Raw genomic sequence first — 23478 nt, forward strand, 5'->3', positions numbered from 1 at the left:
CTGGGGGAGGAACTGTGTTGTGAAAAACTGGAAAGACACAACAGGGAAACCCACGAGGTTCAGTGTCATACAGACTAGTGTCGCTTGACAGACAAAACTTGCAGTACAAGATTTCTAAAGATTCTTCACAATCACAGGAGTTACAGCCATCACACATCGGTGGGTTAACACTCACACACACAAAGAAAACCACATCGCCCAGCACAAAGAAGAAAACAAGACTTACACCAAGTTGAGAGCACTTTGCCGCTGGGGGAACGGAATCACGACTGTCTTCGATATTGACGCCAGGCTTTCCCTACACAAGGCCAGAACCAGACCGTGAAAAGATGGCTCCGGGATGCCCGCGCTGCTCAGGTCGAGCCCGTTATGCCAAAGCAGCCTGTGGCGGGCAATGAAAACTCAAGCAGCCAGTGTGTCTGCTTCCTGGTCTGCAAAGGCTCCCCAGGAAAATCTCTCTTGCGCTTCTGCTGAACTGCTGCTTCATCTACACAGGGGCCCCCGCCTTCTTAATCAAGGAGTCCAATGGCAGCATTAGTCGCAAGTGCTCGTCAGTTCCCACACAGTCGGGGAGGAGCCCGGGACTTGATGAGGACAACGACAGCCAGCTTGGCATTGTTTTCCTCGGCACCTATCAATTATCACAGCAGGGTGTGACGTCCCCGGGGCGTGGGGTGTGAGTGAGGGACAGGAAGCAAGCAAGAGACAGAGGAAGTCAAGAGCCACCACACCCTGTTGCTTGCCAGTAATCACACAACTATGGCCCTCAGCTGATACCCCTTTACAAGTGGGAGACCCTGCTCCGAGTCCAGCCCGAGTGCAAAAGGAGGGCAAAAGGCCCCAGCGAGATTTGAACTCACGACCCCTGGTTTACAAGACCAGTGCTCTAACCCCTGAGCTATGGAGCCACGAGGCTCCAGGTCCTGACTCACGCGCACACAAACGTACCGAGTCAAGCAGCTGGCAACATGAGGGAGACACGGTGCCCGGCTCAGCTACACAGCGGAGAGAGCAGAGAAAGGACGCCACGGCGAAGCTGAAGTCTTGCACAGGCCCATGGAAGACACCGAAGATCACCAAGGGAATCGACAGTCGCCCCGGCTCTTGTGTGGTTCCATGGTGTAATGGTTAGCACTCTGGACTCTGAATCCAGCGATCCGAGTTCAAATCTCGGTGGAACCTTTTGTGGCTGACATTGGAATTGGTGTCTGGAATGCCAAACGGGAATTCCCGCTGAAATAAACGGGGTGGGGGGAAAAAAGCCACGCTTCCCTGACCAGGAACTGAACTTGGGCCGCAGCGGTGAGAGTGCCGAATCCTAACCACTAGACCACCAGGGACACAGGGAAAGGCCCTCTCCCATCTGTGGCGTGCCCGCAGCGCGACCGACGTCGGCTCTTAAAGCGGGGCCGAGCTCGGCAATCTTGAATTGAGACAGAGACTCATCCACCCGCGATTTTAAAACTGCAGTAACCCGTTGAAGACACGACCCCGCCTGCCGTCGTCACTTAGATCTAACCCGTAAAAGAATCACTGCTACAACAGCTTCTGCGACGCAATGGTCAGCCACCTGGGGGAGGAACCGTGGTGTGAATGACTGGAAGGACACAACAGGGAAACCCACGAGGTTCAGTGTCATACAGACTAGTTTCGCTTGACAGAAAATGAAATCACAAGTAGCCAGTGTGTCTGTAAAGGCTCTCCAGGAAAATTTCTCACGCTTCTGCTGAACTGCTGCTTCATCTACGCAGGGGCCCCCGCCTTCTTAATCAAGGAGTCCAATGGCAGCATTTGTCGCAAGTGCTCGTCAGTTCCCACACAGTCGGGGAAGAGCCCGGGACTTGATGAGGACAACGACAGCCAGCTTGGCATTGTTTTCCTCGGCACCTATCAATTATCACAGCAGGGTATGACGTCCCCGGGGCGTGGGGTGTGAGTGAGGGACAGGAAGCAGGCAAGAGACAGAGAAAGCCAAGAGCCACCACACCCTGTTGCTTGCCAGTATTCACACAATTACGGCCCTCAGCTGATACCCCTTTACAAGCGGGAGACCCTGCTCCGCGTCCAGCCCCAGTGCAAAAGGCCCCGGCGAGATTTGAACTCGCGACCCCTGGTTTACAAGGCCAGTGCTCTAACCCCTGAACTATGGAGCCACGAGGCTCCAGACCCTGACTCACGCACACACAAACGTACCGAGTCACGCAGCTGGCTACATGTGGGAGACACGGTGCCCGGCTCAGCTACACAATGGAGAAAGCAAAGAAAGGACGCCACGGCGAAGCTGAAGTCTTGCACAGGCCCATGGACGTCGCCCCAGCTCTCGTGTGGTTCCATGGTGTAATGGTTAGCACTCTGGGCTTTGAATCCAGCGATCCGAGTTCAAGTCTCGGTGGAACCTGTTGTGGGTGACATTGAAATCAGGACCTGTGTATGGGATCGTGGGCTGCTTTCCTTGCGTGCTCTGCTGTGGGCAAAGAAACCTGCTTTTACTCATCAGCCTTTCTAGGACCTGCAAGATATCACCCACTACTGCAGACGATGGAGTGTACAGCAGACATGCGTGTATTTTATGACAGAGGTTCCTGCGTCGTCAAAATACCCGGAACACCTCCTCCGAGTTCAACGTCTTGCACGGCTCTAAGGGTAACAAACGGGGTGTGGGAAAAAAGGCCACACTTCCCTGAACGGGAATCGAACACGGGCCGCGGCGGTGAGAGCGCCGAATCCTAACCACTAGACCACCAGGGACACGGGGAAAAGCCCTCTCCCGTCTGTGGCGTGCCCGCAGTGCGACCGACGTCGGCTCTGAAAGCGGGGCCAGGCTCGGCAATCTTTAATTGAGACAGAGACTCATCCACCAGCGATTTTAAAACTGCAGTAACCCGTTGAAGACACGACCCCGCCTGCCGTCGTCACTTAGATCTAACCTGCAAAAGAATCACTGCTACAACAGCTTCCGCGACACAATGGTCAGCCAACTGGGGGAGGAACTGTGTTGTGAAAAACTGGAAAGACACAACAGGGAAACCCACCAGGTTCAGTGTCATACAGACTAGTGTCGCTTGACAGACAAAACTTGCAGTACAAGATTTCTAAAGATTCTTCACAATCACAGGAGTTACAGCCATCACACATCGGTGGGTTAACACTCACACACACAAAGAAAACCACATCGCCCAGCACAAAGAAGAAAACAAGACTTACACCAAGTTGAGAGCACTTTGCCGCTGGGGGAACGGAATCACGACTGTCTTCGATATTGACGCCAGGCTTTCCCTACACAAGGCCAGAACCAGACCGTGAAAAGATGGCTCCGGGATGCCCGCGCTGCTCAGGTCGAGCCCGTTATGCCAAAGCAGCCTGTGGCGGGCAATGAAAACTCAAGCAGCCAGTGTGTCTGCTTCCTGGTCTGCAAAGGCTCTCCAGGAAAATCTCTCTTGCGCTTCTGCTGAACTGCTGCTTCATCTACACAGGGGCCCCCGCCTTCTTAATCAAGGAGTCCAATGGCAGCATTAGTCGCAAGTGCTCGTCAGTTCCCACACAGTCGGGGAGGAGCCCGGGACTTGATGAGGACAACGACAGCCAGCTTGGCATTGTTTTCCTCGGCACCTATCAATTATCACAGCAGGGTGTGACGTCCCCGGGGCGTGGGGTGTGAGTGAGGGACAGGAAGCAAGCAAGAGACAGAGGAAGTCAAGAGCCACCACACCCTGTTGCTTGCCAGTAATCACACAACTATGGCCCTCAGCTGATACCCCTTTACAAGTGGGAGACCCTGCTCCGAGTCCAGCCCGAGTGCAAAAGGAGGGCAAAAGGCCCCAGCGAGATTTGAACTCGCGACCCCTGGTTTACAAGACCAGTGCTCTAACCCCTGAGCTATGGAGCCACGAGGCTCCAGGTCCTGACTCACGCGCACACAAACGTACCGAGTCAAGCAGCTGGCAACATGAGGGAGACACGGTGCCCGGCTCAGCTACACAGCGGAGAGAGCAGAGAAAGGACGCCACGGCGAAGCTGAAGTCTTGCACAGGCCCATGGAAGACACCGAAGATCACCAAGGGAATCGACAGTCGCCCCGGCTCTTGTGTGGTTCCATGGTGTAATGGTTAGCACTCTGGACTCTGAATCCAGCGATCTGAGTTCAAATCTCGGTGGAACCTTTTGTGGGTGACATTGGAATTGGTGTCTGGAATGCCAAACGGGAATTCCCGCTGAAATAAACGGGGTGGGGGGAAAAAAGCCACGCTTCCCTGACCAGGAACTGAACTTGGGCCGCAGCGGTGAGAGTGCCGAATCCTAACCACTAGACCACCAGGGACACAGGGAAAGGCCCTCTCCCATCTGTGGCGTGCCCGCAGCGCGACCGACGTCGGCTCTTAAAGCGGGGCCGAGCTCGGCAATCTTGAATTGAGACAGAGACTCATCCACCCGCGATTTTAAAACTGCAGTAACGCGTTGAAGACACGACCCCGCCTGCCGTCGTCACTTAGATCTAACCCGTAAAAGAATCACTGCTACAACAGCTTCCGCGACGCAATGGTCAGCCACCTGGGGGAGGAACCGTGGTGTGAATGACTGGAAGGACACAACAGGGAAACCCACGAGGTTCAGTGTCATACAGACTAGTTTCGCTTGACAGAAAATGAAATCACAAGTAGCCAGTGTGTCTGTAAAGGCTCTCCAGGAAAATTTCTCACGCTTCTGCTGAACTGCTGCTTCATCTACGCAGGGGCCCCCGCCTTCTTAATCAAGGAGTCCAATGGCAGCATTTGTCGCAAGTGCTCGTCAGTTCCCACACAGTCGGGGAGGAGCCCGGGACTTGATGAGGACAACGACAGCCAGCTTGGCATTGTTTTCCTCGGCACCTATCAATTATCACAGCAGGGTATGACGTCCCCGGGGCGTGGGGTGTGAGTGAGGGACAGGAAGCAGGCAAGAGACAGAGAAAGCCAAGAGCCACCACACCCTGTTGCTTGCCAGTATTCACACAATTACGGCCCTCAGCTGATACCCCTTTACAAGCGGGAGACCCTGCTCCGCGTCCAGCCCCAGTGCAAAAGGCCCCGGCGAGATTTGAACTCGCGACCCCTGGTTTACAAGGCCAGTGCTCTAACCCCTGAACTATGGAGCCACGAGGCTCCAGACCCTGACTCACGCACACACAAACGTACCGAGTCACGCAGCTGGCTACATGTGGGAGACACGGTGCCCGGCTCAGCTACACAATGGAGAAAGCAAAGAAAGGACGCCACGGCGAAGCTGAAGTCTTGCACAGGCCCATGGACGTCGCCCCAGCTCTCGTGTGGTTCCATGGTGTAATGGTTAGCACTCTGGGCTTTGAATCCAGCGATCCGAGTTCAAGTCTCGGTGGAACCTGTTGTGGGTGACATTGAAATCAGGACCTGTGTATGGGATCGTGGGCTGCTTTCCTTGCGTGCTCTGCTGTGGGCAAAGAAACCTGCTTTTACTCATCAGCCTTTCTAGGACCTGCAAGATATCACCCACTACTGCAGACGATTGAGTGTACAGCAGACATGCGTGTATTTTATGACAGAGGTTCCTGCGTCGTCAAAATACCCGGAACACCTCCTCCGAGTTCAACGTCTTGCACGGCTCTAAGGGTAACAAACGGGGTGTGGGAAAAAAGGCCACACTTCCCTGACCGGGAATCGAACCCGGGCCGCGGCGGTGAGAGCGCCGAATCCTAACCACTAGACCACCAGGGACACAGGGAAAAGCCCTCTCCCGTCTGTGGCGTGCCCGCAGTGCGACCGACGTCGGCTCTGAAAGCGGGGCCAAGCTCGGCAATCTTTAATTGAGACAGAGACTCATCCACCAGCGATTTTAAAACTGCAGTAACCCGTTGAAGACACGACCCCGCCTGCCGTCGTCACTTAGATCTAACCCGCAAAAGAATCACTGCTACAACAGCTTCCGCGACACAATGGTCAGCCAACTGGGGGAGGAACTGTGTTGTGAAAAACTGGAAAGACACAACAGGGAAACCCACGAGGTTCAGTGTCATACAGACTAGTGTCGCTTGACAGACAAAACTTGCAGTACAAGATTTCTAAAGATTCTTCACAATCACAGGAGTTACAGCCATCACACATCGGTGGGTTAACACTCACACACACAAAGAAAACCACATCGCCCAGCACAAAGAAGAAAACAAGACTTACACCAAGTTGAGAGCACTTTGCCGCTGGGGGAACGGAATCACGACTGTCTTCGATATTGACGCCAGGCTTTCCCTACACAAGGCCAGAACCAGACCGTGAAAAGATGGCTCCGGGATGCCCGCGCTGCTCAGGTCGAGCCCGTTATGCCAAAGCAGCCTGTGGCGGGCAATGAAAACTCAAGCAGCCAGTGTGTCTGCTTCCTGGTCTGCAAAGGCTCTCCAGGAAAATCTCTCTTGCGCTTCTGCTGAACTGCTGCTTCATCTACACAGGGGCCCCCGCCTTCTTAATCAAGGAGTCCAATGGCAGCATTAGTCGCAAGTGCTCGTCAGTTCCCACACAGTCGGGGAGGAGCCCGGGACTTGATGAGGACAACGACAGCCAGCTTGGCATTGTTTTCCTCGGCACCTATCAATTATCACAGCAGGGTGTGACGTCCCCGGGGCGTGGGGTGTGAGTGAGGGACAGGAAGCAAGCAAGAGACAGAGGAAGTCAAGAGCCACCACACCCTGTTGCTTGCCAGTAATCACACAACTATGGCCCTCAGCTGATACCCCTTTACAAGTGGGAGACCCTGCTCCGAGTCCAGCCCGAGTGCAAAAGGAGGGCAAAAGGCCCCAGCGAGATTTGAACTCGCGACCCCTGGTTTACAAGACCAGTGCTCTAACCCCTGAGCTATGGAGCCACGAGGCTCCAGGTCCTGACTCACGCGCACACAAACGTACCGAGTCAAGCAGCTGGCAACATGAGGGAGACACGGTGCCCGGCTCAGCTACACAGCGGAGAGAGCAGAGAAAGGACGCCACGGCGAAGCTGAAGTCTTGCACAGGCCCATGGAAGACACCGAAGATCACCAAGGGAATCGACAGTCGCCCCGGCTCTTGTGTGGTTCCATGGTGTAATGGTTAGCACTCTGGACTCTGAATCCAGCGATCCGAGTTCAAATCTCGGTGGAACCTTTTGTGGGTGACATTGGAATTGGTGTCTGGAATGCCAAACGGGAATTCCCGCTGAAATAAACGGGGTGGGGGGAAAAAAGCCACGCTTCCCTGACCAGGAACTGAACTTGGGCCGCAGCGGTGAGAGTGCCGAATCCTAACCACTAGACCACCAGGGACACAGGGAAAGGCCCTCTCCCATCTGTGGCGTGCCCGCAGCGCGACCGACGTCGGCTCTTAAAGCGGGGCCGAGCTCGGCAATCTTGAATTGAGACAGAGACTCATCCACCCGCGATTTTAAAACTGCAGTAACCCGTTGAAGAAACGACCCCGCCTGCCGTCGTCACTTAGATCTAACCCGTAAAAGAATCACTGCTACAACAGCTTCCGCGACGCAATGGTCAGCCACCTGGGGGAGGAACCGTGGTGTGAATGACTGGAAGGACACAACAGGGAAACCCACGAGGTTCAGTGTCATACAGACTAGTTTCGCTTGACAGAAAATGAAATCACAAGTAGCCAGTGTGTCTGTAAAGGCTCTCCAGGAAAATTTCTCACGCTTCTGCTGAACTGCTGCTTCATCTACGCAGGGGCCCCCGCCTTCTTAATCAAGGAGTCCAATGGCAGCATTTGTCGCAAGTGCTCGTCAGTTCCCACACAGTCGGGGAAGAGCCCGGGACTTGATGAGGACAACGACAGCCAGCTTGGCATTGTTTTCCTCGGCACCTATCAATTATCACAGCAGGGTATGACGTCCCCGGGGCGTGGGGTGTGAGTGAGGGACAGGAAGCAGGCAAGAGACAGAGAAAGCCAAGAGCCACCACACCCTGTTGCTTGCCAGTATTCACACAATTACGGCCCTCAGCTGATACCCCTTTACAAGCGGGAGACCCTGCTCCGCGTCCAGCCCGAGTGCAAAAGGCCCCGGCGAGATTTGAACTCGCGACCCCTGGTTTACAAGGCCAGTGCTCTAACTATGGAGCCACGAGGCTCCAGACCCTGACTCACGCACACACAAACGTACCGAGTCACGCAGCTGGCTACATGTGGGAGACACGGTGCCCGGCTCAGCTACACAATGGAGAAAGCAAAGAAAGGACGCCACGGCGAAGCTGAAGTCTTGCACAGGCCCATGGACGTCGCCCCAGCTCTCGTGTGGTTCCATGGTGTAATGGTTAGCACTCTGGGCTTTGAATCCAGCGATCCGAGTTCAAGTCTCGGTGGAACCTGTTGTGGGTGACATTGAAATCAGGACCTGTGTATGGGATCGTGGGCTGCTTTCCTTGCGTGCTCTGCTGTGGGCAAAGAAACCTGCTTTTACTCATCAGCCTTTCTAGGACCTGCAAGATATCACCCACTACTGCAGACGATTGAGTGTACAGCAGACATGCGTGTATTTTATGACAGAGGTTCCTGCGTCGTCAAAATACCCGGAACACCTCCTCCGAGTTCAACGTCTTGCACGGCTCTAAGGGTAACAAACGGGGTGTGGGAAAAAAGGCCACACTTCCCTGACCGGGAATCGAACCCGGGCCGCGGCGGTGAGAGCGCCGAATCCTAACCACTAGACCACCAGGGACACGGGGAAAAGCCCTCTCCCGTCTGTGGCGTGCCCGCAGTGCGACCGACGTCGGCTCTGAAAGCGGGGCCAAGCTCGGCAATCTTTAATTGAGACAGAGACTCATCCACCAGCGATTTTAAAACTGCAGTAACCCGTTGAAGACACGACCCCGCCTGCCGTCGTCACTTAGATCTAACCCGCAAAAGAATCACTGCTACAACAGCTTCCGCGACACAATGGTCAGCCAACTGGGGGAGGAACTGTGTTGTGAAAAACTGGAAAGACACAACAGGGAAACCCACGAGGTTCAGTGTCATACAGACTAGTGTCGCTTGACAGACAAAACTTGCAGTACAAGATTTCTAAAGATTCTTCACAATCACAGGAGTTACAGCCATCACACATCGGTGGGTTAACACTCACACACACAAAGAAAACCACATCGCCCAGCACAAAGAAGAAAACAAGACTTACACCAAGTTGAGAGCACTTTGCCGCTGGGGGAACGGAATCACGACTGTCTTCGATATTGACGCCAGGCTTTCCCTACACAAGGCCAGAACCAGACCGTGAAAAGATGGCTCCAGGATGCCCGCGCTGCTCAGGTCGAGCCCGTTATGCCAAAGCAGCCTGTGGCGGGCAATGAAAACTCAAGCAGCCAGTGTGTCTGCTTCCTGGTCTGCAAAGGCTCTCCAGGAAAATCTCTCTTGCGCTTCTGCTGAACTGCTGCTTCATCTACACAGGGGCCCCCGCCTTCTTAATCAAGGAGTCCAATGGCAGCATTAGTCGCAAGTGCTCGTCAGTTCCCACACAGTCGGGGAGGAGCCCGGGACTTGATGAGGACAACGACAGCCAGCTTGGCATTGTTTTCCTCGGCACCTATCAATTATCACAGCAGGGTGTGACGTCCCCGGGGCGTGGGGTGTGAGTGAGGGACAGGAAGCAAGCAAGAGACAGAGGAAGTCAAGAGCCACCACACCCTGTTGCTTGCCAGTAATCACACAACTATGGCCCTCAGCTGATACCCCTTTACAAGTGGGAGACCCTGCTCCGAGTCCAGCCCGAGTGCAAAAGGAGGGCAAAAGGCCCCAGCGAGATTTGAACTCGCGACCCCTGGTTTACAAGACCAGTGCTCTAACCCCTGAGCTATGGAGCCACGAGGCTCCAGGTCCTGACTCACGCGCACACAAACGTACCGAGTCAAGCAGCTGGCAACATGAGGGAGACACGGTGCCCGGCTCAGCTACACAGCGGAGAGAGCAGAGAAAGGACGCCACGGCGAAGCTGAAGTCTTGCACAGGCCCATGGAAGACACCGAAGATCACCAAGGGAATCAACAGTCGCCCCAGCTCTTGTGTGGTTCCATGGTGTAATGGTTAGCACTCTGGACTCTGAATCCAGCGATCTGAGTTCAAATCTCGGTGGAACCTTTTGTGGGTGACATTGGAATTGGTGTCTGGAATGCCAAACGGGAATTCCCGCTGAAATAAACGGGGTGGGGGGAAAAAAGCCACGCTTCCCAGACCAGGAACTGAACTTGGGCCGCAGCGGTGAGAGTGCCGAATCCTAACCACTAGACCACCAGGGACACAGGGAAAGGCCCTCTCCCATCTGTGGCGTGCCCGCAGCGCGACCGACGTCGGCTCTTAAAGCGGGGCCGAGCTCGGCAATCTTGAATTGAGACAGAGACTCATCCACCCGCGATTTTAAAACTGCAGTAACCCGTTGAAGACACGACCCCGCCTGCCGTCGTCACTTAGATCTAACCCGTAAAAGAATCACTGCTACAACAGCTTCCGCGACGCAATGGTCAGCCACCTGGGGGAGGAACCGTGGTGTGAATGACTGGAAAGACAACAGGGAAACCCACGAGGTTCAGTGTCATACAGACTAGTGTCGCTTGACAGAAAATGAAATCACAAGTAGCCAGTGTGTCTGTAAAGGCTCTCCAGGAAAATTTCTCACGCTTCTGCTGAACTGCTGCTTCATCTACGCAGGGGCCCCCGCCTTCTTAATCAAGGAGTCCAATGGCAGCATTTGTCGCAAGTGCTCGTCAGTTCCCACACAGTCGGGGAAGAGCCCGGGACTTGATGAGGACAACGACAGCCAGCTTGGCATTGTTTTCCTCGGCACCTATCAATTATCACAGCAGGGTATGACGTCCCCGGGGCGTGGGGTGTGAGTGAGGGACAGGAAGCAGGCAAGAGACAGAGAAAGCCAAGAGCCACCACACCCTGTTGCTTGCCAGTATTCACACAATTACGGCCCTCAGCTGATACCCCTTTACAAGCGGGAGACCCTGCTCCGCGTCCAGCCCGAGTGCAAAAGGCCCCGGCGAGATTTGAACTCGCGACCCCTGGTTTACAAGACCAGTGCTCTAACCCCTGAACTATGGAGCCACGAGGCTCCAGACCCTGACTCACGCACACACAAACGTACCGAGTCACGCAGCTGGCTACATGTGGGAGACACGGTGCCCGGCTCAGCTACACAATGGAGAAAGCAAAGAAAGGACGCCACGGCGAAGCTGAAGTCTTGCACAGGCCCATGGACGTCGCCCCAGCTCTCGTGTGGTTCCATGGTGTAATGGTTAGCACTCTGGGCTTTGAATCCAGCGATCCGAGTTCAAGTCTCGGTGGAACCTGTTGTGGGTGACATTGAAATCGGGACCTGTGTATGGGATCGTGGGCTGCTTTCCTTGCGTGCTCTGCTGTGGGCAAAGAAACCTGCTTTTACTCATCAGCCTTTCTAGGACCTGCAAGATATCACCCACTACTGCAGACGATTGAGTGTACAGCAGACATGCGTGTATTTTATGACAGAGGTTCCTGCGTCGTCAAAATACCCGGAACACCTCCTCCGAGTTCAACGTCTTGCACGGCTCTAAGGGTAACAAACGGGGTGTGGGAAAAAAGGCCACACTTCCCTGACCGGGAATCGAACCCGGGCCGCGGCGGTGAGAGCGCTGAATCCTAACCACTAGACCACCAGGGACACGGGGAAAAGCCCTCTCCCGTCTGTGGCGTGCCCGCAGTGCGACCGACGTCGGCTCTGAAAGCGGGGCCAGGCTCGGCAATCTTTAATTGAGACAGAGACTCATCCACCAGCGATTTTAAAACTGCAGTAACCCGTTGAAGACACGACCCCGCCTGCCGTCGTCACTTAGATCTAACCTGCAAAAGAATCACTGCTACAACAGCTTCCGCGACACAATGGTCAGCCAACTGGGGGAGGAACTGTGTTGTGAAAAACTGGAAAGACACAACAGGGAAACCCACGAGGTTCAGTGTCATACAGACTAGTGTCGCTTGACAGACAAAACTTGCAGTACAAGATTTCTAAAGATTCTTCACAATCACAGGAGTTACAGCCATCACACATCGGTGGGTTAACACTCACACACACAAAGAAAACCACATCGCCCAGCACAAAGAAGAAAACAAGACTTACACCAAGTTGAGAGCACTTTGCCGCTGGGGGAACGGAATCACGACTGTCTTCGATATTGACGCCAGGCTTTCCCTACACAAGGCCAGAACCAGACCGTGAAAAGATGGCTCCGGGATGCCCGCGCTGCTCAGGTCGAGCCCGTTATGCCAAAGCAGCCTGTGGCGGGCAATGAAAACTCAAGCAGCCAGTGTGTCTGCTTCCTGGTCTGCAAAGGCTCTCCAGGAAAATCTCTCTTGCGCTTCTGCTGAACTGCTGCTTCATCTACACAGGGGCCCCCGCCTTCTTAATCAAGGAGTCCAATGGCAGCATTAGTCGCAAGTGCTCGTCAGTTCCCACACAGTCGGGGAGGAGCCCGGGACTTGATGAGGACAACGACAGCCAGCTTGGCATTGTTTTCCTCGGCACCTATCAATTATCACAGCAGGGTGTGACGTCCCCGGGGCGTGGGGTGTGAGTGAGGGACAGGAAGCAAGCAAGAGACAGAGGAAGTCAAGAGCCACCACACCCTGTTGCTTGCCAGTAATCACACAACTATGGCCCTCAGCTGATACCCCTTTACAAGTGGGAGACCCTGCTCCGAGTCCAGCCCGAGTGCAAAAGGAGGGCAAAAGGCCCCAGCGAGATTTGAACTCGCGACCCCTGGTTTACAAGACCAGTGCTCTAACCCCTGAGCTATGGAGCCACGAGGCTCCAGGTCCTGACTCACGCGCACACAAACGTACCGAGTCAAGCAGCTGGCAACATGAGGGAGACACGGTGCCCGGCTCAGCTACACAGCGGAGAGAGCAGAGAAAGGACGCCACGGCGAAGCTGAAGTCTTGCACAGGCCCATGGAAGACACCGAAGATCACCAAGGGAATCGACAGTCGCCCCGGCTCTTGTGTGGTTCCATGGTGTAATGGTTAGCACTCTGGACTCTGAATCCAGCGATCCGAGTTCAAATCTCGGTGGAACCTTTTGTGGGTGACATTGGAATTGGTGTCTGGAATGCCAAACGGGAATTCCCGCTGAAATAAACGGGGTGGGGGGAAAAAAGCCACGCTTCCCTGACCAGGAACTGAACTTGGGCCGCAGCGGTGAGAGTGCCGAATCCTAACCACTAGACCACCAGGGACACAGGGAAAGGCCCTCTCCCATCTGTGGCGTGCCCGCAGCGCGACCGACGTCGGCTCTTAAAGCGGGGCCGAGCTCGGCAATCTTGAATTGAGACAGAGACTCATCCACCCGCGATTTTAAAACTGCAGTAACCCGTTGAAGAAACGACCCCGCCTGCCGTCGTCACTTAGATCTAACCCGTAAAAGAATCACTGCTACAACAGCTTCCGCGACGCAATGGTCAGCCACCTGGGGGAGGAACCGTGGTGTGAATGACTGGAAGGACACAACAGGGAAACCCACGAGGTTCAGTGTCATACAGACTAGTTTCGCTTGACAGAAAATGAAATCACAAGTAGCCAGTGTGTCTGTAAAGGCTCTCCAGGAAAATTTCTCACGCTTCTGCTGAACTGCTGCTTCATCTACGCAGGGGCCCCCGCCTTCTTAATCAAGGAGTCCAATGGCAGCATTTGTCGCAAGTGCTCGTCAGTTCCCACACAGTCGGGGAAGAGCCCGGGACTTGATGAGGACAACGACAGCCAGCTTGGCATTGTTTTCCTCGGCACCTATCAATTATCACAGCAGGGTATGACGTCCCCGGGGCGTGGGGTGTGAGTGAGGGACAGGAAGCAGGCAAGAGACAGAGAAAGCCAAGAGCCACCACACCCTGTTGCTTGCCAGTATTCACACAATTACGGCCCTCAGCTGATACCCCTTTACAAGCGGGAGACCCTGCTCCGCGTCCAGCCCGAGTGCAAAAGGCCCCGGCGAGATTTGAACTCGCGACCCCTGGTTTACAAGGCCAGTGCTCTAACTATGGAGCCACGAGGCTCCAGACCCTGACTCACGCACACACAAACGTACCGAGTCACGCAGCTGGCTACATGTGGGAGACACGGTGCCCGGCTCAGCTACACAATGGAGAAAGCAAAGAAAGGACGCCACGGCGAAGCTGAAGTCTTGCACAGGCCCATGGACGTCGCCCCAGCTCTCGTGTGGTTCCATGGTGTAATGGTTAGCACTCTGGGCTTTGAATCCAGCGATCCGAGTTCAAGTCTCGGTGGAACCTGTTGTGGGTGACATTGAAATCAGGACCTGTGTATGGGATCGTGGGCTGCTTTCCTTGCGTGCTCTGCTGTGGGCAAAGAAACCTGCTTTTACTCATCAGCCTTTCTAGGACCTGCAAGATATCACCCACTACTGCAGACGATTGAGTGTACAGCAGACATGCGTGTATTTTATGACAGAGGTTCCTGCGTCGTCAAAATACCCGGAACACCTCCTCCGAGTTCAACGTCTTGCACGGCTCTAAGGGTAACAAACGGGGTGTGGGAAAAAAGGCCACACTTCCCTGACCGGGAATCGAACCCGGGCCGCGGCGGTGAGAGCGCCGAATCCTAACCACTAGACCACCAGGGACACGGGGAAAAGCCCTCTCCCGTCTGTGGCGTGCCCGCAGTGCGACCGACGTCGGCTCTGAAAGCGGGGCCAAGCTCGGCAATCTTTAATTGAGACAGAGACTCATCCACCAGCGATTTTAAAACTGCAGTAACCCGTTGAAGACACGACCCCGCCTGCCGTCGTCACTTAGATCTAACCCGCAAAAGAATCACTGCTACAACAGCTTCCGCGACACAATGGTCAGCCAACTGGGGGAGGAACTGTGTTGTGAAAAACTGGAAAGACACAACAGGGAAACCCACGAGGTTCAGTGTCATACAGACTAGTGTCGCTTGACAGACAAAACTTGCAGTACAAGATTTCTAAAGATTCTTCACAATCACAGGAGTTACAGCCATCACACATCGGTGGGTTAACACTCACACACACAAAGAAAACCACATCGCCCAGCACAAAGAAGAAAACAAGACTTACACCAAGTTGAGAGCACTTTGCCGCTGGGGGAACGGAATCACGACTGTCTTCGATATTGACGCCAGGCTTTCCCTACACAAGGCCAGAACCAGACCGTGAAAAGATGGCTCCGGGATGCCCGCGCTGCTCAGGTCGAGCCCGTTATGCCAAAGCAGCCTGTGGCGGGCAATGAAAACTCAAGCAGCCAGTGTGTCTGCTTCCTGGTCTGCAAAGGCTCTCCAGGAAAATCTCTCTTGCGCTTCTGCTGAACTGCTGCTTCATCTACACAGGGGCCCCCGCCTTCTTAATCAAGGAGTCCAATGGCAGCATTAGTCGCAAGTGCTCGTCAGTTCCCACACAGTCGGGGAGGAGCCCGGGACTTGATGAGGACAACGACAGCCAGCTTGGCATTGTTTTCCTCGGCACCTATCAATTATCACAGCAGGGTGTGACGTCCCCGGGGCGTGGGGTGTGAGTGAGGGACAGGAAGCAAGCAAGAGACAGAGGAAGTCAAGAGCCACCACACCCTGTTGCTTGCCAGTAATCACACAACTATGGCCCTCAGCTGATACCCCTTTACAAGTGGGAGACCCTGCTCCGAGTCCAGCCCGAGTGCAAAAGGAGGGCAAAAGGCCCCAGCGAGATTTGAACTCGCGACCCCTGGTTTACAAGACCAGTGCTCTAACCCCTGAGCTATGGAGCCACGAGGCTCCAGGTCCTGACTCACGCGCACACAAACGTACCGAGTCAAGCAGCTGGCAACATGAGGGAGACACGGTGCCCGGCTCAGCTACACAGCGGAGAGAGCAGAGAAAGGACGCCACGGCGAAGCTGAAGTCTTGCACAGGCCCATGGAAGACACCGAAGATCACCAAGGGAATCAACAGTCGCCCCAGCTCTTGTGTGGTTCCATGGTGTAATGGTTAGCACTCTGGACTCTGAATCCAGCGATCTGAGTTCAAATCTCGGTGGAACCTTTTGTGGGTGACATTGGAATTGGTGTCTGGAATGCCAAACGGGAATTCCCGCTGAAATAAACGGGGTGGGGGGAAAAAAGCCACGCTTCCCAGACCAGGAACTGAACTTGGGCCGCAGCGGTGAGAGTGCCGAATCCTAACCACTAGACCACCAGGGACACAGGGAAAGGCCCTCTCCCATCTGTGGCGTGCCCGCAGCGCGACCGACGTCGGCTCTTAAAGCGGGGCCGAGCTCGGCAATCTTGAATTGAGACAGAGACTCATCCACCCGCGATTTTAAAACTGCAGTAACCCGTTGAAGACACGACCCCGCCTGCCGTCGTCACTTAGATCTAACCCGTAAAAGAATCACTGCTACAACAGCTTCCGCGACGCAATGGTCAGCCACCTGGGGGAGGAACCGTGGTGTGAATGACTGGAAAGACAACAGGGAAACCCACGAGGTTCAGTGTCATACAGACTAGTGTCGCTTGACAGAAAATGAAATCACAAGTAGCCAGTGTGTCTGTAAAGGCTCTCCAGGAAAATTTCTCACGCTTCTGCTGAACTGCTGCTTCATCTACGCAGGGGCCCCCGCCTTCTTAATCAAGGAGTCCAATGGCAGCATTTGTCGCAAGTGCTCGTCAGTTCCCACACAGTCGGGGAAGAGCCCGGGACTTGATGAGGACAACGACAGCCAGCTTGGCATTGTTTTCCTCGGCACCTATCAATTATCACAGCAGGGTATGACGTCCCCGGGGCGTGGGGTGTGAGTGAGGGACAGGAAGCAGGCAAGAGACAGAGAAAGCCAAGAGCCACCACACCCTGTTGCTTGCCAGTATTCACACAATTACGGCCCTCAGCTGATACCCCTTTACAAGCGGGAGACCCTGCTCCGCGTCCAGCCCGAGTGCAAAAGGCCCCGGCGAGATTTGAACTCGCGACCCCTGGTTTACAAGACCAGTGCTCTAACCCCTGAACTATGGAGCCACGAGGCTCCAGACCCTGACTCACGCACACACAAACGTACCGAGTCACGCAGCTGGCTACATGTGGGAGACACGGTGCCCGGCTCAGCTACACAATGGAGAAAGCAAAGAAAGGACGCCACGGCGAAGCTGAAGTCTTGCACAGGCCCATGGACGTCGCCCCAGCTCTCGTGTGGTTCCATGGTGTAATGGTTAGCACTCTGGGCTTTGAATCCAGCGATCCGAGTTCAAGTCTCGGTGGAACCTGTTGTGGGTGACATTGAAATCGGGACCTGTGTATGGGATCGTGGGCTGCTTTCCTTGCGTGCTCTGCTGTGGGCAAAGAAACCTGCTTTTACTCATCAGCCTTTCTAGGACCTGCAAGATATCACCCACTACTGCAGACGATTGAGTGTACAGCAGACATGCGTGTATTTTATGACAGAGGTTCCTGCGTCGTCAAAATACCCGGAACACCTCCTCCGAGTTCAACGTCTTGCACGGCTCTAAGGGTAACAAACGGGGTGTGGGAAAAAAGGCCACACTTCCCTGACCGGGAATCGAACCCGGGCCGCGGCGGTGAGAGCGCTGAATCCTAACCACTAGACCACCAGGGACACGGGGAAAAGCCCTCTCCCGTCTGTGGCGTGCCCGCAGTGCGACCGACGTCGGCTCTGAAAGCGGGGCCAGGCTCGGCAATCTTTAATTGAGACAGAGACTCATCCACCAGCGATTTTAAAACTGCAGTAACCCGTTGAAGACACGACCCCGCCTGCCGTCGTCACTTAGATCTAACCTGCAAAAGAATCACTGCTACAACAGCTTCCGCGACACAATGGTCAGCCAACTGGGGGAGGAACTGTGTTGTGAAAAACTGGAAAGACACAACAGGGAAACCCACCAGGTTCAGTGTCATACAGACTAGTGTCGCTTGACAGACAAAACTTGCAGTACAAGATTTCTAAAGATTCTTCACAATCACAGGAGTTACAGCCATCACACATCGGTGGGTTAACACTCACACACACAAAGAAAACCACATCGCCCAGCACAAAGAAGAAAACAAGACTTACACCAAGTTGAGAGCACTTTGCCGCTGGGGGAACGGAATCACGACTGTCTTCGATATTGACGCCAGGCTTTCCCTACACAAGGCCAGAACCAGACCGTGAAAAGATGGCTCCGGGATGCCCGCGCTGCTCAGGTCGAGCCCGTTATGCCAAAGCAGCCTGTGGCGGGCAATGAAAACTCAAGCAGCCAGTGTGTCTGCTTCCTGGTCTGCAAAGGCTCTCCAGGAAAATCTCTCTTGCGCTTCTGCTGAACTGCTGCTTCATCTACACAGGGGCCCCCGCCTTCTTAATCAAGGAGTCCAATGGCAGCATTAGTCGCAAGTGCTCGTCAGTTCCCACACAGTCGGGGAGGAGCCCGGGACTTGATGAGGACAACGACAGCCAGCTTGGCATTGTTTTCCTCGGCACCTATCAATTATCACAGCAGGGTGTGACGTCCCCGGGGCGTGGGGTGTGAGTGAGGGACAGGAAGCAAGCAAGAGACAGAGGAAGTCAAGAGCCACCACACCCTGTTGCTTGCCAGTAATCACACAACTATGGCCCTCAGCTGATACCCCTTTACAAGTGGGAGACCCTGCTCCGAGTCCAGCCCGAGTGCAAAAGGAGGGCAAAAGGCCCCAGCGAGATTTGAACTCGCGACCCCTGGTTTACAAGACCAGTGCTCTAACCCCTGAGCTATGGAGCCACGAGGCTCCAGGTCCTGACTCACGCGCACACAAACGTACCGAGTCAAGCAGCTGGCAACATGAGGGAGACACGGTGCCCGGCTCAGCTACACAGCGGAGAGAGCAGAGAAAGGACGCCACGGCGAAGCTGAAGTCTTGCACAGGCCCATGGAAGACACCGAAGATCACCAAGGGAATCGACAGTCGCCCCGGCTCTTGTGTGGTTCCATGGTGTAATGGTTAGCACTCTGGACTCTGAATCCAGCGATCCGAGTTCAAATCTCGGTGGAACCTTTTGTGGGTGACATTGGAATTGGTGTCTGGAATGCCAAACGGGAATTCCCGCTGAAATAAACGGGGTGGGGGGAAAAAAGCCACGCTTCCCTGACCAGGAACTGAACTTGGGCCGCAGCGGTGAGAGTGCCGAATCCTAACCACTAGACCACCAGGGACACAGGGAAAGGCCCTCTCCCATCTGTGGCGTGCCCGCAGCGCGACCGACGTCGGCTCTTAAAGCGGGGCCGAGCTCGGCAATCTTGAATTGAGACAGAGACTCATCCACCCGCGATTTTAAAACTGCAGTAACCCGTTGAAGACACGACCCCGCCTGCCGTCGTCACTTAGATCTAACCCGTAAAAGAATCACTGCTACAACAGCTTCCGCGACGCAATGGTCAGCCACCTGGGGGAGGAACCGTGGTGTGAATGACTGGAAGGACACAACAGGGAAACCCACGAGGTTCAGTGTCATACAGACTAGTTTCGCTTGACAGAAAATGAAATCACAAGTAGCCAGTGTGTCTGTAAAGGCTCTCCAGGAAAATTTCTCACGCTTCTGCTGAACTGCTGCTTCATCTACGCAGGGGCCCCCGCCTTCTTAATCAAGGAGTCCAATGGCAGCATTTGTCGCAAGTGCTCGTCAGTTCCCACACAGTCGGGGAAGAGCCCGGGACTTGATGAGGACAACGACAGCCAGCTTGGCATTGTTTTCCTCGGCACCTATCAATTATCACAGCAGGGTATGACGTCCCCGGGGCGTGGGGTGTGAGTGAGGGACAGGAAGCAGGCAAGAGACAGAGAAAGCCAAGAGCCACCACACCCTGTTGCTTGCCAGTATTCACACAATTACGGCCCTCAGCTGATACCCCTTTACAAGCGGGAGACCCTGCTCCGCGTCCAGCCCGAGTGCAAAAGGCCCCGGCGAGATTTGAACTCGCGACCCCTGGTTTACAAGGCCAGTGCTCTAACCCCTGAACTATGGAGCCACGAGGCTCCAGACCCTGACTCACGCACACACAAACGTACCGAGTCACGCAGCTGGCTACATGTGGGAGACACGGTGCCCGGCTCAGCTACACAATGGAGAAAGCAAAGAAAGGACGCCACGGCGAAGCTGAAGTCTTGCACAGGCCCATGGACGTCGCCCCAGCTCTCGTGTGGTTCCATGGTGTAATGGTTAGCACTCTGGGCTTTGAATCCAGCGATCCGAGTTCAAGTCTCGGTGGAACCTGTTGTGGGTGACATTGAAATCAGGACCTGTGTATGGGATCGTGGGCTGCTTTCCTTGCGTGCTCTGCTGTGGGCAAAGAAACCTGCTTTTACTCATCAGCCTTTCTAGGACCTGCAAGATATCACCCACTACTGCAGACGATTGAGTGTACAGCAGACATGCGTGTATTTTATGACAGAGGTTCCTGCGTCGTCAAAATACCCGGAACACCTCCTCCGAGTTCAACGTCTTGCACGGCTCTAAGGGTAACAAACGGGGTGTGGGAAAAAAGGCCACACTTCCCTGACCGGGAATCGAACCCGGGCTGCGGCGGTGAGAGCGCCGAATCCTAACCACTAGACCACCAGGGACACGGGGAAAAGCCCTCTCCCGTCTGTGGCGTGCCCGCAGTGCGACCGACGTCGGCTCTGAAAGCGGGGCCAAGCTCGGCAATCTTTAATTGAGACAGAGACTCATCCACCAGCGATTTTAAAACTGCAGTAACCCGTTGAAGACACGACCCCGCCTGCCGTCGTCACTTAGATCTAACCCGCAAAAGAATCACTGCTACAACAGCTTCCGCGACACAATGGTCAGCCAACTGGGGGAGGAACTGTGTTGTGAAAAACTGGAAAGACACAACAGGGAAACCCACCAGGTTCAGTGTCATACAGACTAGTGTCGCTTGACAGACAAAACTTGCAGTACAAGATTTCTAAAGATTCTTCACAATCACAGGAGTTATAGCCATCACACATCGGTGGGTTAACACTCACACACACAAAGAAAACCACATCGCCCAGCACAAAGAAGAAAACAAGACTTACACCAAGTTGAGAGCACTTTGCCGCTGGGGGAACGGAATCACGACTGTCTTCGATATTGACGCCAGGCTTTCCCTACACAAGGCCAGAACCAGACCGTGAAAAGATGGCTCCGGGATGCCCGCGCTGCTCAGGTCGAGCCCGTTATGCCAAAGCAGCCTGTGGCGGGCAATGAAAACTCAAGCAGCCAGTGTGTCTGCTTCCTGGTCTGCAAAGGCTCTCCAGGAAAATCTCTCTTGCGCTTCTGCTGAACTGCTGCTTCATCTACACAGGGGCCCCCGCCTTCTTAATCAAGGAGTCCAATGGCAGCATTAGTCGCAAGTGCTCGTCAGTTCCCACACAGTCGGGGAGGAGCCCGGGACTTGATGAGGACAACGACAGCCAGCTTGGCATTGTTTTCCTCGGCACCTATCAATTATCACAGCAGGGTGTGACGTCCCCGGGGCGTGGGGTGTGAGTGAGGGACAGGAAGCAAGCAAGAGACAGAGGAAGTCAAGAGCCACCACACCCTGTTGCTTGCCAGTAATCACACAACTATGGCCCTCAGCTGATACCCCTTTACAAGTGGGAGACCCTGCTCCGAGTCCAGCCCGAGTGCAAAAGGAGGGCAAAAGGCCCCAGTGAGAGTTGAACTCGCGACCCCTGGTTTACAAGACCAGTGCTCTAACCCCTGAGCTATGGAGCCACGAGGCTCCAGGTCCTGACTCACGCGCACACAAACGTACCGAGTCAAGCAGCTGGCAACATGAGGGAGACACGGTGCCCGGCTCAGCTACACAGCGGAGAGAGCAGAGAAAGGACGCCACGGCGAAGCTGAAGTCTTGCACAGGCCCATGGAAGACACCGAAGATCACCAAGGGAATCGACAGTCGCCCCGGCTCTTGTGTGGTTCCATGGTGTAATGGTTAGCACTCTGGACTCTGAATCCAGCGATCCGAGTTCAAATCTCGGTGGAACCTTTTGTGGGTGACATTGGAATTGGTGTCTGGAATGCCAAACGGGAATTCCCGCTGAAATAAACGGGGTGGGGGGAAAAAAGCCACGCTTCCCTGACCAGGAACTGAACTTGGGCCGCAGCGGTGAGAGTGCCGAATCCTAACCACTAGACCACCAGGGACACAGGGAAAGGCCCTCTCCCATCTGTGGCGTGCCCGCAGCGCGACCGACGTCGGCTCTTAAAGCGGGGCCGAGCTCGGCAATCTTGAATTGAGACAGAGACTCATCCACCCGCGATTTTAAAACTGCAGTAACCCGTTGAAGACACGACCCCGCCTGCCGTCGTCACTTAGATCTAACCCGTAAAAGAATCACTGCTACAACAGCTTCCGCGACGCAATGGTCAGCCACCTGGGGGAGGAACCGTGGTGTGAATGACTGGAAGGACACAACAGGGAAACCCACGAGGTTCAGTGTCATACAGACTAGTTTCGCTTGACAGAAAATGAAATCACAAGTAGCCAGTGTGTCTGTAAAGGCTCTCCAGGAAAATTTCTCACGCTTCTGCTGAACTGCTGCTTCATCTACGCAGGGGCCCCCGCCTTCTTAATCAAGGAGTCCAATGGCAGCATTTGTCGCAAGTGCTCGTCAGTTCCCACACAGTCGGGGAAGAGCCCGGGACTTGATGAGGACAACGACAGCCAGCTTGGCATTGTTTTCCTCGGCACCTATCAATTATCACAGCAGGGTATGACGTCCCCGGGGCGTGGGGTGTGAGTGAGGGACAGGAAGCAGGCAAGAGACAGAGAAAGCCAAGAGCCACCACACCCTGTTGCTTGCCAGTATTCACACAATTACGGCCCTCAGCTGATACCCCTTTACAAGCGGGAGACCCTGCTCCGCGTCCAGCCCGAGTGCAAAAGGCCCCGGCGAGATTTGAACTCGCGACCCCTGGTTTACAAGGCCAGTGCTCTAACCCCTGAACTATGGAGCCACGAGGCTCCAGACCCTGACTCACGCACACACAAACGTACCGAGTCACGCAGCTGGCTACATGTGGGAGACACGGTGCCCGGCTCAGCTACACAATGGAGAAAGCAAAGAAAGGACGCCACGGCGAAGCTGAAGTCTTGCACAGGCCCATGGACGTCGCCCCAGCTCTCGTGTGGTTCCATGGTGTAATGGTTAGCACTCTGGGCTTTGAATCCAGCGATCCGAGTTCAAGTCTCGGTGGAACCTGTTGTGGGTGACATTGAAATCGGGACCTGTGTATGGGATCGTGGGCTGCTTTCCTTGCGTGCTCTGCTGTGGGCAAAGAAACCTGCTTTTACTCATCAGCCTTTCTAGGACCTGCAAGATATCACCCACTACTGCAGACGATTGAGTGTACAGCAGACATGCGTGTATTTTATGACAGAGGTTCCTGCGTCGTCAAAATACCCGGAACACCTCCTCCGAGTTCAACGTCTTGCACGGCTCTAAGGGTAACAAAC

General features: G+C 54.7%; 37 non-coding genes across 37 annotated transcripts; 16 read left to right on the forward strand and 21 right to left on the reverse strand.

Moving 5' to 3' along the window:
- Positions 1 to 835: 835 nt before the first annotated feature.
- On the reverse strand, positions 836 to 908 carry trnat-ugu (transfer RNA threonine (anticodon UGU)). Its single transcript has one exon. It is a non-coding gene; the product is annotated as a tRNA-Thr (tRNA).
- Positions 909 to 1110: 202 nt separating this feature from the next.
- On the forward strand, positions 1111 to 1182 carry trnaq-cug (transfer RNA glutamine (anticodon CUG)). The gene has a single exon. It is a non-coding gene; the product is annotated as a tRNA-Gln (tRNA).
- Positions 1183 to 2080: 898 nt separating this feature from the next.
- Positions 2081 to 2153, reverse strand: trnat-ugu (transfer RNA threonine (anticodon UGU)). Its single transcript has one exon. It is a non-coding gene; the product is annotated as a tRNA-Thr (tRNA).
- Positions 2154 to 2326: 173 nt separating this feature from the next.
- Positions 2327 to 2398, forward strand: trnaq-uug (transfer RNA glutamine (anticodon UUG)). Its single transcript has one exon. It is a non-coding gene; the product is annotated as a tRNA-Gln (tRNA).
- A 278-nt stretch (positions 2399 to 2676) lies between these two features.
- trnae-cuc (transfer RNA glutamic acid (anticodon CUC)) lies at positions 2677 to 2748 on the reverse strand. Its single transcript has one exon. It is a non-coding gene; the product is annotated as a tRNA-Glu (tRNA).
- Positions 2749 to 3813: 1065 nt separating this feature from the next.
- trnat-ugu (transfer RNA threonine (anticodon UGU)) lies at positions 3814 to 3886 on the reverse strand. Its single transcript has one exon. It is a non-coding gene; the product is annotated as a tRNA-Thr (tRNA).
- Positions 3887 to 4088: 202 nt separating this feature from the next.
- Positions 4089 to 4160, forward strand: trnaq-cug (transfer RNA glutamine (anticodon CUG)). The gene has a single exon. It is a non-coding gene; the product is annotated as a tRNA-Gln (tRNA).
- Positions 4161 to 5058: 898 nt separating this feature from the next.
- Positions 5059 to 5131, reverse strand: trnat-ugu (transfer RNA threonine (anticodon UGU)). Its single transcript has one exon. It is a non-coding gene; the product is annotated as a tRNA-Thr (tRNA).
- A 173-nt stretch (positions 5132 to 5304) lies between these two features.
- Positions 5305 to 5376, forward strand: trnaq-uug (transfer RNA glutamine (anticodon UUG)). Its single transcript has one exon. It is a non-coding gene; the product is annotated as a tRNA-Gln (tRNA).
- A 278-nt stretch (positions 5377 to 5654) lies between these two features.
- On the reverse strand, positions 5655 to 5726 carry trnae-cuc (transfer RNA glutamic acid (anticodon CUC)). Its single transcript has one exon. It is a non-coding gene; the product is annotated as a tRNA-Glu (tRNA).
- Positions 5727 to 6791: 1065 nt separating this feature from the next.
- trnat-ugu (transfer RNA threonine (anticodon UGU)) lies at positions 6792 to 6864 on the reverse strand. Its single transcript has one exon. It is a non-coding gene; the product is annotated as a tRNA-Thr (tRNA).
- A 202-nt stretch (positions 6865 to 7066) lies between these two features.
- trnaq-cug (transfer RNA glutamine (anticodon CUG)) lies at positions 7067 to 7138 on the forward strand. The gene has a single exon. It is a non-coding gene; the product is annotated as a tRNA-Gln (tRNA).
- Positions 7139 to 8274: 1136 nt separating this feature from the next.
- On the forward strand, positions 8275 to 8346 carry trnaq-uug (transfer RNA glutamine (anticodon UUG)). Its single transcript has one exon. It is a non-coding gene; the product is annotated as a tRNA-Gln (tRNA).
- Positions 8347 to 8624: 278 nt separating this feature from the next.
- Positions 8625 to 8696, reverse strand: trnae-cuc (transfer RNA glutamic acid (anticodon CUC)). Its single transcript has one exon. It is a non-coding gene; the product is annotated as a tRNA-Glu (tRNA).
- A 1065-nt stretch (positions 8697 to 9761) lies between these two features.
- On the reverse strand, positions 9762 to 9834 carry trnat-ugu (transfer RNA threonine (anticodon UGU)). Its single transcript has one exon. It is a non-coding gene; the product is annotated as a tRNA-Thr (tRNA).
- Positions 9835 to 10036: 202 nt separating this feature from the next.
- On the forward strand, positions 10037 to 10108 carry trnaq-cug (transfer RNA glutamine (anticodon CUG)). The gene has a single exon. It is a non-coding gene; the product is annotated as a tRNA-Gln (tRNA).
- An 896-nt stretch (positions 10109 to 11004) lies between these two features.
- Positions 11005 to 11077, reverse strand: trnat-ugu (transfer RNA threonine (anticodon UGU)). The gene has a single exon. It is a non-coding gene; the product is annotated as a tRNA-Thr (tRNA).
- A 173-nt stretch (positions 11078 to 11250) lies between these two features.
- trnaq-uug (transfer RNA glutamine (anticodon UUG)) lies at positions 11251 to 11322 on the forward strand. The gene has a single exon. It is a non-coding gene; the product is annotated as a tRNA-Gln (tRNA).
- Positions 11323 to 11600: 278 nt separating this feature from the next.
- On the reverse strand, positions 11601 to 11672 carry trnae-cuc (transfer RNA glutamic acid (anticodon CUC)). The gene has a single exon. It is a non-coding gene; the product is annotated as a tRNA-Glu (tRNA).
- Positions 11673 to 12737: 1065 nt separating this feature from the next.
- trnat-ugu (transfer RNA threonine (anticodon UGU)) lies at positions 12738 to 12810 on the reverse strand. The gene has a single exon. It is a non-coding gene; the product is annotated as a tRNA-Thr (tRNA).
- Positions 12811 to 13012: 202 nt separating this feature from the next.
- trnaq-cug (transfer RNA glutamine (anticodon CUG)) lies at positions 13013 to 13084 on the forward strand. Its single transcript has one exon. It is a non-coding gene; the product is annotated as a tRNA-Gln (tRNA).
- Positions 13085 to 14220: 1136 nt separating this feature from the next.
- On the forward strand, positions 14221 to 14292 carry trnaq-uug (transfer RNA glutamine (anticodon UUG)). Its single transcript has one exon. It is a non-coding gene; the product is annotated as a tRNA-Gln (tRNA).
- Positions 14293 to 14570: 278 nt separating this feature from the next.
- trnae-cuc (transfer RNA glutamic acid (anticodon CUC)) lies at positions 14571 to 14642 on the reverse strand. Its single transcript has one exon. It is a non-coding gene; the product is annotated as a tRNA-Glu (tRNA).
- A 1065-nt stretch (positions 14643 to 15707) lies between these two features.
- trnat-ugu (transfer RNA threonine (anticodon UGU)) lies at positions 15708 to 15780 on the reverse strand. The gene has a single exon. It is a non-coding gene; the product is annotated as a tRNA-Thr (tRNA).
- A 202-nt stretch (positions 15781 to 15982) lies between these two features.
- trnaq-cug (transfer RNA glutamine (anticodon CUG)) lies at positions 15983 to 16054 on the forward strand. Its single transcript has one exon. It is a non-coding gene; the product is annotated as a tRNA-Gln (tRNA).
- An 896-nt stretch (positions 16055 to 16950) lies between these two features.
- Positions 16951 to 17023, reverse strand: trnat-ugu (transfer RNA threonine (anticodon UGU)). Its single transcript has one exon. It is a non-coding gene; the product is annotated as a tRNA-Thr (tRNA).
- A 173-nt stretch (positions 17024 to 17196) lies between these two features.
- On the forward strand, positions 17197 to 17268 carry trnaq-uug (transfer RNA glutamine (anticodon UUG)). Its single transcript has one exon. It is a non-coding gene; the product is annotated as a tRNA-Gln (tRNA).
- Positions 17269 to 17546: 278 nt separating this feature from the next.
- Positions 17547 to 17618, reverse strand: trnae-cuc (transfer RNA glutamic acid (anticodon CUC)). Its single transcript has one exon. It is a non-coding gene; the product is annotated as a tRNA-Glu (tRNA).
- Positions 17619 to 18683: 1065 nt separating this feature from the next.
- Positions 18684 to 18756, reverse strand: trnat-ugu (transfer RNA threonine (anticodon UGU)). The gene has a single exon. It is a non-coding gene; the product is annotated as a tRNA-Thr (tRNA).
- Positions 18757 to 18958: 202 nt separating this feature from the next.
- Positions 18959 to 19030, forward strand: trnaq-cug (transfer RNA glutamine (anticodon CUG)). Its single transcript has one exon. It is a non-coding gene; the product is annotated as a tRNA-Gln (tRNA).
- Positions 19031 to 19928: 898 nt separating this feature from the next.
- Positions 19929 to 20001, reverse strand: trnat-ugu (transfer RNA threonine (anticodon UGU)). The gene has a single exon. It is a non-coding gene; the product is annotated as a tRNA-Thr (tRNA).
- Positions 20002 to 20174: 173 nt separating this feature from the next.
- trnaq-uug (transfer RNA glutamine (anticodon UUG)) lies at positions 20175 to 20246 on the forward strand. The gene has a single exon. It is a non-coding gene; the product is annotated as a tRNA-Gln (tRNA).
- Positions 20247 to 20524: 278 nt separating this feature from the next.
- Positions 20525 to 20596, reverse strand: trnae-cuc (transfer RNA glutamic acid (anticodon CUC)). Its single transcript has one exon. It is a non-coding gene; the product is annotated as a tRNA-Glu (tRNA).
- A 1065-nt stretch (positions 20597 to 21661) lies between these two features.
- On the reverse strand, positions 21662 to 21734 carry trnat-ugu (transfer RNA threonine (anticodon UGU)). Its single transcript has one exon. It is a non-coding gene; the product is annotated as a tRNA-Thr (tRNA).
- Positions 21735 to 21936: 202 nt separating this feature from the next.
- On the forward strand, positions 21937 to 22008 carry trnaq-cug (transfer RNA glutamine (anticodon CUG)). The gene has a single exon. It is a non-coding gene; the product is annotated as a tRNA-Gln (tRNA).
- Positions 22009 to 22906: 898 nt separating this feature from the next.
- trnat-ugu (transfer RNA threonine (anticodon UGU)) lies at positions 22907 to 22979 on the reverse strand. The gene has a single exon. It is a non-coding gene; the product is annotated as a tRNA-Thr (tRNA).
- Positions 22980 to 23152: 173 nt separating this feature from the next.
- trnaq-uug (transfer RNA glutamine (anticodon UUG)) lies at positions 23153 to 23224 on the forward strand. The gene has a single exon. It is a non-coding gene; the product is annotated as a tRNA-Gln (tRNA).
- The last annotated feature ends 254 nt before the right edge of the window (positions 23225 to 23478 follow it).

This window comes from Lepisosteus oculatus, chromosome 6 (genome assembly GCF_040954835.1).
Source record: "Lepisosteus oculatus isolate fLepOcu1 chromosome 6, fLepOcu1.hap2, whole genome shotgun sequence".
In the NCBI taxonomy this organism is placed as follows: Eukaryota; Metazoa; Chordata; class Actinopteri; order Semionotiformes; family Lepisosteidae; genus Lepisosteus; species Lepisosteus oculatus.